This window comes from Candoia aspera, chromosome 2 (genome assembly GCF_035149785.1).
Source record: "Candoia aspera isolate rCanAsp1 chromosome 2, rCanAsp1.hap2, whole genome shotgun sequence".
Lineage (NCBI taxonomy): Eukaryota > Metazoa > Chordata > Lepidosauria > Squamata > Boidae > Candoia > Candoia aspera.
In genome coordinates, this window is record NC_086154.1 from 180,088,568 (window position 1) to 180,103,965 (window position 15,398).

The 15,398-nt window shown below is 40.5% G+C and overlaps 1 pseudogene; it reads right to left on the reverse strand.

The window, feature by feature from the left end:
• Positions 1–11,279: 11,279 nt before the first annotated feature.
• Positions 11,280–11,980, reverse strand: LOC134490188 (tetraspanin-3-like; annotated as a pseudogene).
• Between the last annotated feature and the right edge of the window lie 3,418 nt (positions 11,981–15,398).

The following is a 15,398-nucleotide window of genomic DNA, read 5'->3' on the forward strand; positions in this document are numbered from 1 at the left end:
TTTTTTTGCTCTTTTGGGCTAAATTGCTGTATGATCTGCATTAGGCCACTTTTGACTGTCAAAGAAGAGAGCAAGCATGCAGTTTGCTTGAGAGTTCTGCAGGCCTTTTGCACCATTGCAGATTTCACTCAATAAATACTTCTGATTGCCTTTCATCTGAGTTTCAGACTTATTGGGGTTAATTAATGGAACCCAATTTATATTGATCTTGTCTACCATTTGAAGAGAATAAGGCAAATGTAGGCAATGTAATCCCATGTGTACCAATGGGATTGTTTTGAGGCCTGCTGGATTCCCTGCCTCACTTGACTAAAATTCTTTTAATTAAGAAAAATAAAGGGAAGTTGGTATGCTTTAAGAAAAAATCATTTTTATTTTTAAGAAAACCTCAGAGGTGTACAGAGGCTCTACAGGAAGGCTTACCCTATTTAAAAGCCATAAACCCAGTGAAAGACAAAAACAAAAGGGAAGCAAGTTGTCACAGATAATTAACTTGCACTTCTTCATTGTTGATCTGCATGACCCTACCTTCTGAGATGCTTTTTGTAAGCTGTCCAGGATGCCCAGGACTGCAGGACAAAACTGAAATATAAACCTATCTTAGATTCCAGTTAGAGTTTTCTGTATTTCTTCAATGCTATCCAGTGATGGTCTAGATTTTTGCAGCCCATCCTGGAAGGTTGTATAAATGGTGGTGATCAACCTCATTAGTTTGCCTTCCAGTAAAAGAGTATGTTGTGACAGCCACACACACCATGGTAGCCATTTTGTGAACCGGACCTTTTCCCCAGTTGCAGTTTTCTGCCTGAGCACCAATGACATGCTTGCAAGGTTGGCCTCAAAGTTGCTTACTGCTTCAACAAGCATAATGTAATGGCACTGGGCATGCTTGAGAACGTTCAGTGGAATATCTTAGGGAGTAGGAGAAAATGCTACTATGCTGGCACTCTTGCTGGATGTTTAAATATTGCCAGGTGTTGGAAATTGCTGGCAGCGATCTTAACTGACAAAGGTACATCTTGCCCTAATAAGTCATGCCCCAGTTACCTTAAAATAAGATTACTGCATTGTGCTCATTAAGGACCTATCCTTGAAAAGCATCTGGAAACAGAAACTGGTATGGAGTAAAGCCATTAGATTGCTAGTGGAGCTTGGCATTTTGACTGTGTTTTTCTTATTTTAATTAAAGCATACCGGATGCATTTATATTGTGGACTGAATTCAATTCAACATTCTGCTTTTAATTTTTCAAGAAGCTTTCCCCAATCTGGATACCCCATCAAATATACGTCCATATATTCTGCAAGTTATTAAAGTCCATACAGTTGAAGGGGATAGAGGTTGGGAAGACTATTTAAAGCCATATACAGCTTGGGACCTGGCTGCCTTAAGCACCAGTTTCTTCTACATGTACTCCCCATGTGTTTTCAGCATCCAATAGGACAGTATTTCAGATCTCCAGGCCTGATGAAGTAAACAGGCAGGTGTAGGTGATCTGTGAAACAGTGCCCATCTTGTGGAATGTTTTGCCAACCGAGATTTGTCAAGCTCCATCAGTATATTCTTTGATGTGGCATGTAAAACATGGCTTTCAGAGATTTAATTCCAAGCCGAGCAACTCTTCTATATTAATCTTCTCTCAGACCTAGTTCTGGGAATAACAACACATAAAAAATCCTTCATCCAGTGTACCTGAACATCAGTAGATTCAGTGTGGTGATGGACACTCCCTTAAGTTACCTTTTAAAAAGAGACGAGACAAATTAATAGATGAGCTGTGACACTTCAGTCACAACTGCTAAATAGAAATGAAACATCATATTCCAGAAGCATATTCTAGTTGCCTTCTGCTGAAAGTAAAAATCATCAGAAGATGGATTCTTACTCCAATCCAGAGAGATCTTGTGATCTTAGCCATAGTGTTTGGCAAAACTTGGTCCTGTCACTTAATATTAACCTATATTAAACCACAGTGTATCACTTACTCACCCCTCTCAGCTTTCTCTTAGTTTCTGCTAATCCATTTCATTTTTTTCTCTGCAAAACCCACACTGATTCATCTTAATCCCTCTGGCCCCCCCTTCCGCCTCCTTCTCCTCCTCCATAACCATGCTCATTAAAACTTCATCCATCATTGTTTTGTCTCCAGCTTTTTAATCAGGCTTGTGTGCATATTGGTTTGAGCATGTGGCAGTTTAATTACCCTCTTGAATACGCGAAACACATCTTTGTCATATCTGCTTATATCTGAAGAGAGCGCGGTGCTATAATGCTAATTAAAGTAGGATGATGACAATTTCTCTCCATACTCAAATTATATCCCATCTGTCTTGTCCCGTGTTCACACTTTGGATTAATTGTGGGTTGGGAAAGGTTGTTTCCTTGGAGTTTTACCTAATGCAGGAGAGAAGGTGTGGTTTTAATGAAGTTGCAGGAGGAAGAGGAGGAGGAAGAGTAAAAATCATGCATATGCCAAGGCAAAGGGAAAGGGAAATTAAAGCAGCTTTCCTACTAATGCCTTTCTAATCTCTCTCTCTCTCTCTCTCTCTACACTGATTTCATGGGTTGTGGTTTCTGAAAGCACCATGAGACAGCAGGCAATTCTTTTATCACTGCTTACATCTTTTGTAACAGAATGGCAAGCACTACAAGGTATTGGGGATTTATGTATCGTAAACAAAGCATCTCCAGAATGCTGGCTTTTAGGCACACAACAGGACAAGCCAATGCCTGAATCAATATAAAAAAGTTTTTAAAGACGAGAAAAAGAAAACCTCATATTCTTTTAAACAGAACAGACCTCCCCTTCCCTAAAAGCGACCTACAATTTTCTGAGATCATGTGATCCTCTTGGAAAAGATGGTGTTTCTTTGTTTTGTGTCCCTCCAATGTTATGTCACTTGCTCCAGTGACGCTGGCACGCTGACAGACTATACTTGCATGATCCTCTCAGAGATATTTTACCTCCCCAGGTGGCAGCACTTGACTGACCTTACCTGTCTCAGAAACTAAACAAGGTTTTGCTTAGTACTTGGATGGGAGACCACCAGGAAATCCTAGGAGTTCTAGGCTAGACAGAGAAGCAGCTTAACTTAAAAACGTTACCATACAGATTACACTGCCCTATTCTGGGGAAGAATTGTTTATTTGGAGGTATTCTTGAAAGTCCCGCACATGGTGAAAGGTGACACATAGTAAGAAATCTTTAGATCAGTTCTTAGCAGTACATCAGTTTTGTTATGGCTTTGTGTGAACCCATCCCTGTGTTTTTTAAACAATGTGTACGGCTCAATGTGATATATGAACCCAGCCAGCAGGGCATACAGAACAGACCATTGTTAAACAATAGCTTGGTGTGATAATGTGAAAGCCAATAGTTCAGTGTTTCTCACTGAACTGTTGGCAACTATTGATAACTATTGGCAACTTTAAGATGTGTGGACTTCAACTCCCAGAATTCCCTAGCCAGTCACACATCTTAAAGTTGCCAAGTTTGAGAAACACTGCAATAGTTGCTTATTCAGCAGACTGTGTTATATAACGATGCCCAGCACAATTTGGGATAGAAGACAGGCAGTCTGTCATCTGTATGATACCTTAAAAATTCACAATAAAAATAATATTTGATTCAAAGACAACCCAATCTATAGTTTACGGATAATCTTATGAACTTCAACTGGGTTTCTGCCCTTGAAACATCATGTCATTACTGGTAGAACAAGGGTGCCAAAAGTATAATTTAGGAATTACTTGTAGTTCACCAACATCCATTTTGTGGCCTCTAGGACCCCTAGAATGGGTAGGATCCTCTTTTTGCTTTGGTGAGGTTTGGGGGGCTTTAAGAGGCAACATGAGAGCCAGTTTGGTGTAGTGCTTAAGGCATCAGCTAAAACCAGGAGACCGTGAGTTCTAGTCCCACCTTAGGCCCAAAGTCAGCTGGGTGACCTTGGGCCAGTCGCTCTCTCTCAGCCCTAGGAAGGAGGCAATGGCAAACCACTTCTGAAAAACCTTGCCAAGAAAACTGCAGGGACTAGTCCAGGCAGTCTCTGAGAATTGGACACGATTGAATGGATTAAAAAAAAAAGAGGCAACATGGCTATTTCAGGACTTGCAGATGCTCAGAACCTCTGAAATCCCACCACTCAAAATGGCCCCTGTCCTTGCCCACTGTTGGAGTTCAACTCTTGACACGCTAGGCAAAGCCTGCCAAAGACTTGAATAGATAGAAACTGTATTTTCCTGAAGCACAATCTTATACATGTTGACTCAAAAACATGCTCCAATAAATTTAACGAGACAAGATTAGGGTCATTTACTTGAGAGCAAATTGCATTGTATTCAGTGGAATGGACATCTAGAGGAAGCATGGATATGATAGTGCTTTGTAAGATGCAGCCAATATGTAAAGTTATTATCATTCATATAGTAACTGTTAGTGAATAGTATGTTATGATGATTGTCTCAATTACTGTATCAACAAAACTGCTCTTTACAAGAAACAAAACTGTGTTTAAGGAATTGAGGTTGAAAATTGGTGCAAGGATTAAGCAGGGTATGTCCAATAATGGCTACCACTAGATTCCTTTTGTTTCCATTCACATATAACTTTGTATGCAAATACATCTTCATACGCCTAGAGAATACATTACCATTTATTTCAATACATTAGGTCAGGTGCTCCTAGCAGCTCAACTTCCCAAGGCATAGAATTTCTACAATATTTTTCCCAACATGAAAATTCATATTAGAAACAAGGATTTATAAATCAGTATTTCAAACATTTCTTTTAACAATGATATAAAGTACAGGATTTGATGAAAAAAGCCTAGGGTTCAAATTTTTGCACAGCCAAAGAACTTGCATTTTCTGACTCAAAGGGATTATTTTCCCCCCCAGCCTAATGTAACGTTGAAAAGAAGTTCTATAACGGGCCTTGGGGCAGGATACTTCTCTAAAAAGAGAACAGAGTAGGACTAAATTTGGTGTGATGGAAGAACCCATCCAAAAGAAAGAATGAGTTAGAAAATGAGCTGAATCTGGCTAGAAGCTGCAAAGAAAAAATTCCCACAATGCACCCCTAGGTGGTAGCAGCTTGGTTTTTCAACTATGGAAAATGGCATTTTTATTATGTGTGCACACATAATAAACAAATGACAATAGAAATACATCATGCTGAATAAATTCATTCCAGAGGAATAAGTGCTGATTTAGATTTATCAATTGCTGGGCGAACATTCTGATTTCATGATTAGGGCAGAGGATAATAATGGTTTTAAAATTTGCACAAGGGAAGGACACTAGTTGTTAAAACCACTGATATATATATTTCTGGAAGAGCAGTAATTTTTCTCCACCACTCTTCATGGACAAGACTTCACCTCTAGTTTTCACTTTATTATTTCTCCAAATTGAATAGATGCTCTCAGACTCCTTCTGATTTTTGGCTACCACAGACAAATTGAGTATTAATGAAAACATTCTTTTTTTCATCAGCCAAATACAATTAATGGTGCTGGAAGATCATAGATTGCATAGCTGCCAACTATCCATAGTTTTTGGCAGGTCATCCAGCCTGAAAAAGATGTTCTGGTAAAATGTTGGGCTTCTGCCTTGATGCCATTTGGATACTGGGCTGCCTGCAACGGTAGTTTCACAGCAGCAGGAGGCTGTGTGCAGGGCACAATCACTGCTTCCTTAAGGAAACATAAGCAGTGAGGTCCTGACCCTTCTTCCGCTGACTGGGGATGTCATCACTTGATTTGGTGTTAGTGCCAGAGCATACAAACCAATGTAAATGGGAGAGAGGATGGGACAAGGAAATGGCCAACACCCGAATATATTACAGAGATGCTGGCTGCTGGGATGTTGTCCAGGCTGTGATGCTCATTAGTTGCAGAGGAGTGAGGCCAAGGACCTTTGTTTTCAAACACAAATTACTGCTCTGGACCAGGGCTTTTCTGATACAGGATAGTGTTTTTATTCTCAGAATGCTGTTGTTGCAGTATACCTAAACAAATTCAAGCAAAAACATCATGAAACAATATCCAGCTCCTCATACTCAACCAAAGGAAGGAAACTGATAAAGACCATCTAAGGGGGAAAAAAAATACATTCCATTTGTAAAATAGGTGCCTAGGGATTCTCAATACCCTACTGTGGGATTCATGTGTAAAGGATCAGAAAGAATAGATGCTGTCAGACTCCTGATTTTTGGCTACCATAGACTAACACGACTGCCTTATATGGTATAAAGAGGCATACAGATGCTATCAACCATAAACCAAATGTGGAAAGTCAATGGAGTTTGAATTCTAAGGGTTGATGAACTCTTGGTCCAATGACAAACAAAATATTTTGAATTTCTGCAGGTTTTTTTGCTTGTTTTAATTGCAAAATTATCTCCTCTTTGTGGCAAATGACAGTTTCAGTAAATTGGTGGGCAGTATCTCCATGCATTACTTGGATATTCGGGGACTTTGGACTTGGGGAAGATTTTTCCCACATTGGCAACCACCATTTTAACCTAGTTATAGATGCCTTGCCTTTTGGGGCTTGAGAGGGAGAATGTGTGTGGCAGAGAGTGGGAGCCAGGAACATTAATGAACAAACGTGCTCAGCAGTTTGTTGAATGGTTTCAATAGCTCCTTAAAATAAGCAAATGAACTCCCATTTATTTGAACTTTTGAAAAACGCTTTACTGGCTGATAAGAGAATGTAATGAAGTCTAAATTCAAAAGCAATATATTAGACAGCTATGAGCAGCTCAGTCTTGCATGCCTAGTAGAAAGTAGGTCCCACTTGGTTCATCGTTCCAAAGTAGTAGTTTATAAGACTTCAGTCTAAGAGATTTGGGTGAATACATGTTTATAAAAGCAGATTACTAGATTAGAAATTCAGAACAAATGAAATAAACCATGCACTCCCTTAAAAAAAAAAAGGAAAAGAGCGTAACGCGCTGTTCCCACTCCATAATGAGTTTAGTGATATGTGCACACTATGGTGAGGTGCCCCATTAGCTATTTTTTCCCCTTAGCTCTTTAGCACATAATATTATAAGGTTCTTAAATTTCATTCTGTAGCCTAAAAGGCAAGAAGCCTATTGTGTTCCATACGCATGAGAGTCAGAAGCTTAGAAACAAACCGACTCAAAAGATACCCATACTGAACATTTATTTGAACATTTGTAAAACACTTCATTGGCTGATTATAAAATGTGATGAGCTGAGTCATTTGAAAAATATTAAATATGAGAGGCAGATGATGGTTCTTTATATAGTGCTATTTATGTGATGGCTCCTTCACACATTTAAGTGAGTCACTAGAAACTGTGGTCACTATATTCAAATATTCCATTCTTTAACATACATTGATAAAAGAAACTTGCAGAAATATGATGCACTGTATGCATGGGAATGTGTGTACCTCAGGCATAGCTTTGTAAGGTCTATCTTAAATTCATGAGCATGGAAGAATTGCTGGGTTTTTTTAATTAATATTTATTAATTAAATACATTTAATTAATAACAGCAACAATAAAGTTGACAGCTATGTCAGTGGAGGCAAGTTCAGTTCTTACTCATTCCAGTGTTCAGTTGAGACTTAACTCCAAGGTTTAGTTGTGGAATGTGGCATATTATGGTCAGTTGAGCAAGGGATGGGTTGACCACAAAGATATGGCAGTGCCACTGTTTTAATAAATCATGGTACACCCCACAGTAGACACCATATATTTGCTTCAAGAGGCCTACAAGTATACAGAATTATTAGTATACTAATATATTATACAACTCATATTGCTCCTGCTGTTATGTTTCTTGTTCCTCTTCCCATATGCCAAAGAGTACAGTGTGGTGCAAATCAGGGTTTCCTTTTACTTAGCCAACTGAATAAACTTTAAATCAAAGTGTTCAGGTTACATATGTAGAGCAACTTAGCTGTTTTTAATAGGAACAGAAACAATAACAGTTCAGTTGTTCAACTACCTGCCTTATTTCTTTTCCCTTTTCAAAAGTGGTTCGGTGGTGGTGTTCTTTTCTTTCTTTCTGTGAGAGGGGGAAAAAAAACAGGCATCAAAGTCCTTTTAATTAATGTAGACACACAAACTTCACAAATTTAGCAGCAAAGAAAGCAGAAATTCTGGCTAATCTCCCTAGAAGCTGCCTCATAATCCAAGATAAGAAATTGACAGATTTACAGCCCTAGCAAGAAAAAAAAGGAATAGCTGCTGTTACAGTTGCTGGCTACGTTAGGAAAGACACTTGTTGGCAAGCTTTAAAAGATCAAATACACCAGATGTCTCTTAGAAAGAAGCATTTCTTTTCACGCTCTAATGGAGTTAGCTACCCCCCACACAAAATCCCTTTAATTAAAAAGAAGTATTTTAGAAGCAAGTTAAGCAAGATGTATCTCCTTGTGCATCGATTGTTCCTGTTTATCAGGGACAGCGGCAAACTACACACTTCGAGGGTGATGTTTGTTGGAGGGAGGGTTGAAGACTACTATTACTCTGCTGAAATCTCCCTTGATTTCATTTTCTGATTGATATTGAGAAATACAGAAAGGTACCTGTGCCACTTTACGTCATTGGTCTGTCTAGCTTAGCTAATTTATAGCATCTTCCAACTATCATTATGCTAAAATAATAGCAATGAGGACAGACTGTATGTTACTTTAGTGATGGCTGGGTGATGCTATGAAGACACTCTACGTGAATTATCTCAACTCCCAGCAGCCCTAATTGAGAGATACTGGGAATTGTAGTTCAGCTACACCTAGAGGGTATACAAGGTCTCACTTTTGGTCTACCAAAACTCAAAGATTTCTGGTAGAGATCCTTCGGAGCTCTATCTGAGATGCCAAGGGTTGAATTTAGGTCCTTTCCCACATTGTCTCCCTCCCCCAAATTTGTCTTTTTGAAACATTTGGGAATGGTTGATTGGCAGTAGTTTGTGATTAACAGGAGATTCATTTATTCATTTACAAGGATTATAAGCCACACAAAGCCAAAAAGCATACAGTTCCCTTCTTTGTAAATTTAGATTAAAACCAAAATTAAGCATAACCCCATAACCATTAAATATATAGGAAAAAAGAAATATAGATGTGTCTGTATGTGTGTCTACTGTATATACAATGGACCAAAAATTAAAACATCATTTTTCATCAGATTAAGCAGTCATTGCATTCCAGCACCTCAGCCTAATGGAACAGCCACATTTTAATAGACTTTCTAGAAACCAGAAGGGACCATTCTGATGTCTTTTTTTTTTTTATCCATTCAATCGTGTCCAATCCTTGGCGATTGCCTGGACCAGTTCCTTTCAGTTTTCTTGGCAGGTTTTTCAGAAGTGGTTTGCCATTGCCTTCTTTCTTGGGCTGAGAGACTGACTGGCCCAAGGTCACCCAGCTGGCTTTGTGCCTAAGGCAGGACTAGAACTCACGGCCTCCCAGTTTCTAGCCTGGTGCCTCGACCACTACACCAAACTGGCTCTCTTCTGATGTCTAGGGGCAAGCTATTACAGAGGAGAGGGCTGCAACTGAAAAGTTACACTTCTGAGGTCCCTGCAGATGACAGTTCTTGAAAGAAGGGCCCCACAGTGAGCCCATCCTGCTCAATCCTTTCATAAGGCTGCTGTTACTCGGAGAGGGCAGTCCTGCATATATCAGGCCTTGAACTTTGATGGGCTTTAAAGGGAGCAATCACCACTTGGAATCCAAATAGTAGCTGATGCAAAGGTGTTACATGGCTGAACGAAGACACATCCATAGCTACTTAAGCTGCCATGCCATAGTCTGGACCAGCTATAGTTTCCTGAGGCTGGCCAAGGGCAGCCTCATGTAGGGTGTATTGCAATAATCTAGCCCAGAGGTGACTAAAGGATTTGTGCCAGCTTGCCATTAGGATTACTTGCCATCTTCTGGCAGCCAACGGGTGGGATCATATCCCCTGTGGAAAATCTTTGGTGCCTTGTGTCCTTATTGCTGAGCTCTTTGTGAAGCAAATAGCATGCAATGCATTTGAAAGCCATCAATTATTCTGCAAGCATTGCCAGATTTGCTGTAAGAGTAAACATTCCATTACACTTATTTAAAGGCTGAGAAGCAGCGTAGGCACTTAAAAATAAATGGAGAGGAAACTATTATGGCTGGTTTATTAATAAACTGTTTCAGAAGCCAATTCAGGGCAGCTATTGCACTGTAAATGATGCAGACATTGCACAAGAATGCCCTTATTCTCATTGGTTATAAATGCTAGAGGGTATTCTATTTAGTCTTATCTTCTGTACTTCCTACGAAGACAGGAAATCATGATTTTTTTAATTGCATTCCAGAGACTAGTGCAACATAAACTACTTAAGAATAAAAGAGTGCCAGTCATATCTCCGCCCCTGTGCAAATCTGCATGTGGAAGCACTGAAGAGAGACGATACAGTATTTCTTGAAGTGAAAATAGACCTGTTACAAGCCCACTGGAAGGAGGAGGAGGAGGAGTCTTTCTTATCTGTTTCAGAACCAGACCTTTCAGCTTTGTTGGTGCCCAAACATACATAAAGCAGATGCCTGTAGCCAAGGCACGGCCACATTATATTCAACCCCCATGCTGCCCTCCTCTGCTTCTTCAGTTTCAAAATTGCAAAGTCACAGTACAAACCCCATCCAGAAGAATTCTCTTTCAATCAACTCCTACGCAATAGAGCCATATATTAAGAATCCAGTGCTTCCTATTCCACGTTCTGAATGATCTTTTCCAGTCTACACCCGTCCTCTCACCCTTTCCTTCTTGAATTCCCTTGAAAAATTCCACAGTTTGTTCCTTCTACCTCTCCCTCCACTTGCCTTTTTCTTTTGAAGTGTATGATCTACTCTGTGCTCTTCCAAAGAGTAACTAGCTATTCTGTCTTTTCCTTTTCACCTCAGTCTGCTTGCAGGATCTTTGTGAAGTTAAATTCTTGCCACTATTTTGGACCTACCAACATTCTAATACTTCCTGAACAGCTCAACCAGTGAGATATCAAAGACTTCATTGTCTCATATCCAATATAATAAAGGCTAAAGCAGAGTTTTCCAGGATCTGCAATTATTTAATTTTACTGTAAGTCTACATTTTTTTTTTAAAAAAGATGTATCTAAGCACTGCCATCTGATCACTATACATAAAGGAATTTGTATTCTCTAAGACAGCAAGTATTACCAGAGGACAAATTTTACCTAACCTACTTCGTTTTAAGAGGAGTGTATAAAACCACAGGAAATACAGAAGGCATGGCCAGTTTTGCAGTTTATGAAAAAGCAGAAGAATCCAGAATTTGGAAGTCTTGGAAAGGTGGTGCCTTCATCAGCATTCCATTGCTGATAGCAGCTAACACCTCCAGGCAAATGGCTACCACACAACACCAAGCCAGGTACTGCGTGATAAAATGCAGCCGTTTTCTAGTTTCGTAAGGCAGCCTTCCCTGAAGAGTTTCTCTGACTGGTTTAGATCACCGCTGCAGTCCAAGTAAGTCTCTTTGCAGCAGCTTTCTGGGACAAGGACGTGTCCACCGTGCGGATACTTTGGGAGCACCCCCATCCAGTCAGTGTAATTGTAGATCCCGCAACACTTCAGTTGTTTGCGGAGGGAATCAACCATCTCAGTGCTGCAATGGCTTGGAAAATGTGGAAATACATGAGAGTCCCTTGACGATAGCGAGCATTTCCCCCAGGGATGTGTATTGCCAATGACCCAGCAGGGAAAAGCAAACCCGCAGCCAGAATAGCCAGCCAGCAGGAAGTTTGGAAAGAAAGCTTGATAGCTTTGGTAGGTGAGGATCAAAAATGCTCCCCCCAGTAGTAATGGCAGGGAAGCTCCCCACAGAAAGAAGCCAATGTAGGTAAGAACTACTTTGGCTACGGCTCTGCCCCAGAACTCAGCGACACAGAGCAAAGAAGGGCTGTGGCTGGGATAAAACCAGAACCCTCTCATTTTAAGAGGTTTCATCATACTCCTCTGTATATTCTTTTTTTCCTTCTCCCTCCCTCCTTCCAGAAATGCCTCCATCTGTGGGTAGGGGCAGATGATATCCAAGCTTTATACACAATTTCTTTCTAATTAGAGAGTATCGGTCTATAGCCTTCGTAGCTTTTAAAGTGCAGCCCCCATCCTGCAAAGCTTACCACCCAGTGCTACTTGGTTTGCTTAGTCATAACGTAGTGAATACAGCACAGTTGTGATGCATTTGTCAACCACATTAGCTGGATTTACAAAGTAGCCCTCGTTTTGATTTTCACTGAAGTGATGAATTAAAGGGGAATGAACAGCTTGGCACGTAGCTGAACTGCACCAGTGAGAAGCTGAAGAATCCCAGGATATTTCACTGAAGATAAAACCCATGCTGTGGTTTGTACCCTTTTGTTTTCAGGACACAACAAGAAAGAACAAAATGAAAGTTGAATTTATTTGACAGTTGCCTTAGCCATAGTTGCAATTTTGGGTGAGCAGGTCTTATTCTGAAAAATGCAGAAGAATGTGTGACACATCACTGGGAAAGCAGATTACCAAATGTTCTCTAACTGGCTTGCCTTGCAAATTGTCAGTGGGTTAAAGCAAACCAACCAACCTGCCTCCTCTGCTCTTACGCGCCTTGAACAGCGGCTCAGTGTGCAAATCTCAGCAGGTGAGGATTATCATAGGGGGTATTTGCAAAACACCTTGAATCACAGAGTAGTAAGCACACTAGCCTAGCATGTTTTATGTCCCAAGCCCATATGGTCAGTTTATAGTTCCACCTGTTACAAAAACCCAGAAAATGGAATTACTTCAGTAAATCATGGTTAAGCTTGTTATGAATTCTGAGAAGGGTTAAGATCATGCAATTTTAAGACAGGATCTCAACCTGTTGATAGTTCCAGGCTGGAACGAGCTAGTCTATAGCTCGGAAGGTTATACAACACCAACTATGTTGTATTACTAACTTTCTGGATTTATACGCCATCTTCCTATTAGAATACTCATGGTGGCTTGTAATTTAAAACAGTATGCACACGATAAATATAAAATCCTATAATAAATGCTTGTTGTTGATTCGTTCAGTCGCTTCCAACTCTTCATGGACTAGCCTCTGGAATTTTGCATTTAATTGGGCATATCTCCCCCTATCACTGCTGCCTTTTGCTTTCCTTCTTTCTTGGGCTACTTCTAGTGCCTCAGCAGGCAGCCATTTTGCCTTCTTGGTTTTCTCTTTCTTTGGGATGTATTTTGTTGCTGCCTCCTGAACAATGTTGCGAACTTCTGTCCAGAGTTCTTCCGGGACCCTATCTACTAAGTCCAGTCCCTTAAATCTATTCTTCACCTCCACTGCATATTCCTTAGGAATATTAGTGAGCTCATATCTAGCTGATCTTCCCTAATCTCTTTAGTCTGATCCTAAATTGTGCAATAAGAAGTTCGTGATCGGAACTACAGTCAGCTCCAGGTCTTGTTTTTACCGACTGTACAGATGTCCACCACCTTTGGCTGCAAAGGATGTAGTCAATCTGATTTCGGTGTTGTCCATCTGGTGAAGTCCATGTATAAAGCTGTCTCTTAGGTTGTTGGAAGAGAGTGTTTGTTATGCAGAGTGAATTGTCTTGGCAAAATTTTATCAGCCTATGTCCTGCTTCGTTTTGTTCTCCCAGGCCATGCTTACCTGTAATTCCAGGTGTCATTTGACTGCCCACCTTAGCATTCCAGTCTCCTGTGATGAAAATAACATCTCTTTTGGTGTGTTGTCCAGTAGGTGCCGCAGATCCTCATAGAACTGCTCTACTTCAGCTTCTTCAGCATCTGTGGTTGGGGCGTATATTTGGATCACTGTGATGTTAGATGGCTTGCCCTGAATTCGAATTGAGATCATTTTTTTTTTTGGATTGTATCCAAGCACTGCTTTAGCCACTTTCCTATTAATTATGAAGGCTACTCCATTTCTTCTGTGGTCCTCTTGTCCACAGTAGTAGTTCTGGTGGTCATTTGATGTGAAGTGGCCCATTCCAGTCCATTTCAGTTCACTGATGCCCAAAATGTCTATCTTTACTCTTGACAGCTCACCAATAACCACATCCAATTTGCCCTGGCTCATAGATATTACATTCCAGGTTCCAATGGTGTATTGATCACCATGGGTGTTAAGTGAGCCATGTGGTCGTTAAGTGAATCACACGGTTCCCGATTGATTTTGCTTGGCAGAAGCCAGCTGGGAAGGTTGAAAATGGCAATCATGTGACCATAGGACACTGCGACGATCATAAATGCAAAACAGTTGCCAAGCGCCCAAACTATGATCACGTGACTGCGGGGACGATGCGATGGTTGTAATTGTGAGGACTGGTTGTAAGTCATTTTTTCTAGCACCAAAGCCAGCTGGGTGACCTTGGGCCAGTCACTCTCTCTCAGCCCAACTGACGTCACAGGGTTGTTGTTGTGGGGAAAATAGGAGGAGGAAGGAGTCTTAGGTCTGTTCCCCACCTTGAGTTATTTATAAAAGTAATAAAGGCAGGATAGAAAATAAATAAATAAACTCCGAACCTTCTCTGAACAAATGGTTGTTAAGTGAGGACTACCTGTATATCAAGGAGAAGAGCAGTCAGGCTTATGCTTTCTTTCACTGATACAGTGAAACAGAAGAACTCAGCTGTGAGGCAGAAAACAGGCAGAAAAAGAGCCCCAAGTTTATTGGCAAGTTTTCTCTTTATTTGTATTTCACACTCTGTGGGAAGATAGTTGTATTGTGCCTCTCTATCTTCCCCCTTTCTCTCTGCTCATAAAACTTAATGAGATATTAACATTTGAGTTACAGCTCTCTTTATGGTTTATTCTATAAGCTTTAAAAGGTATTTGATGGCTAAGACAGCCTCCAGAGACATTTTATGGTCCCTCACAGCTCTTCTGGAGTGGGCTCTGCTGTTTTTTCTTTCTGAAGAGCACAGGATAATTTTGGCAAGTTATCAAGGTGATTGTCTTTCTAAATATTTCCCTGAGACATAATTCACCACGCAGTTCTGACTCTTTGCACCTTGTGAAAGCAAGAGGTTGGGGGAGGAGGGGAAGAGAATACTACTAAAATATTGTGCTTTTTCACTGAAAGCACGAGAAGAAAAGAATCCTGAACCACAAGCATCCGCATCTTCTAGTGATCACAAAATTGGTGTCCGTTTATGGAATTCTGCAGCACTTTTAAAGATGCTTCATTAAAATTGTACTACAGTAATGCAAGTTCCTGGACTGCCATTCTTTAGGGCAGGGATGCTGAACCTCTGTTGCTGCTAACTGCCACTCCCGTAATCCATAATTGCTGGCCATTTTGGTTGGGACTGACAGGAACGGTGTCCAGCAATCTTTGGAAGACCAACTTTATCCCAGTTTTAGAGAAAGGAGCACAGTATAA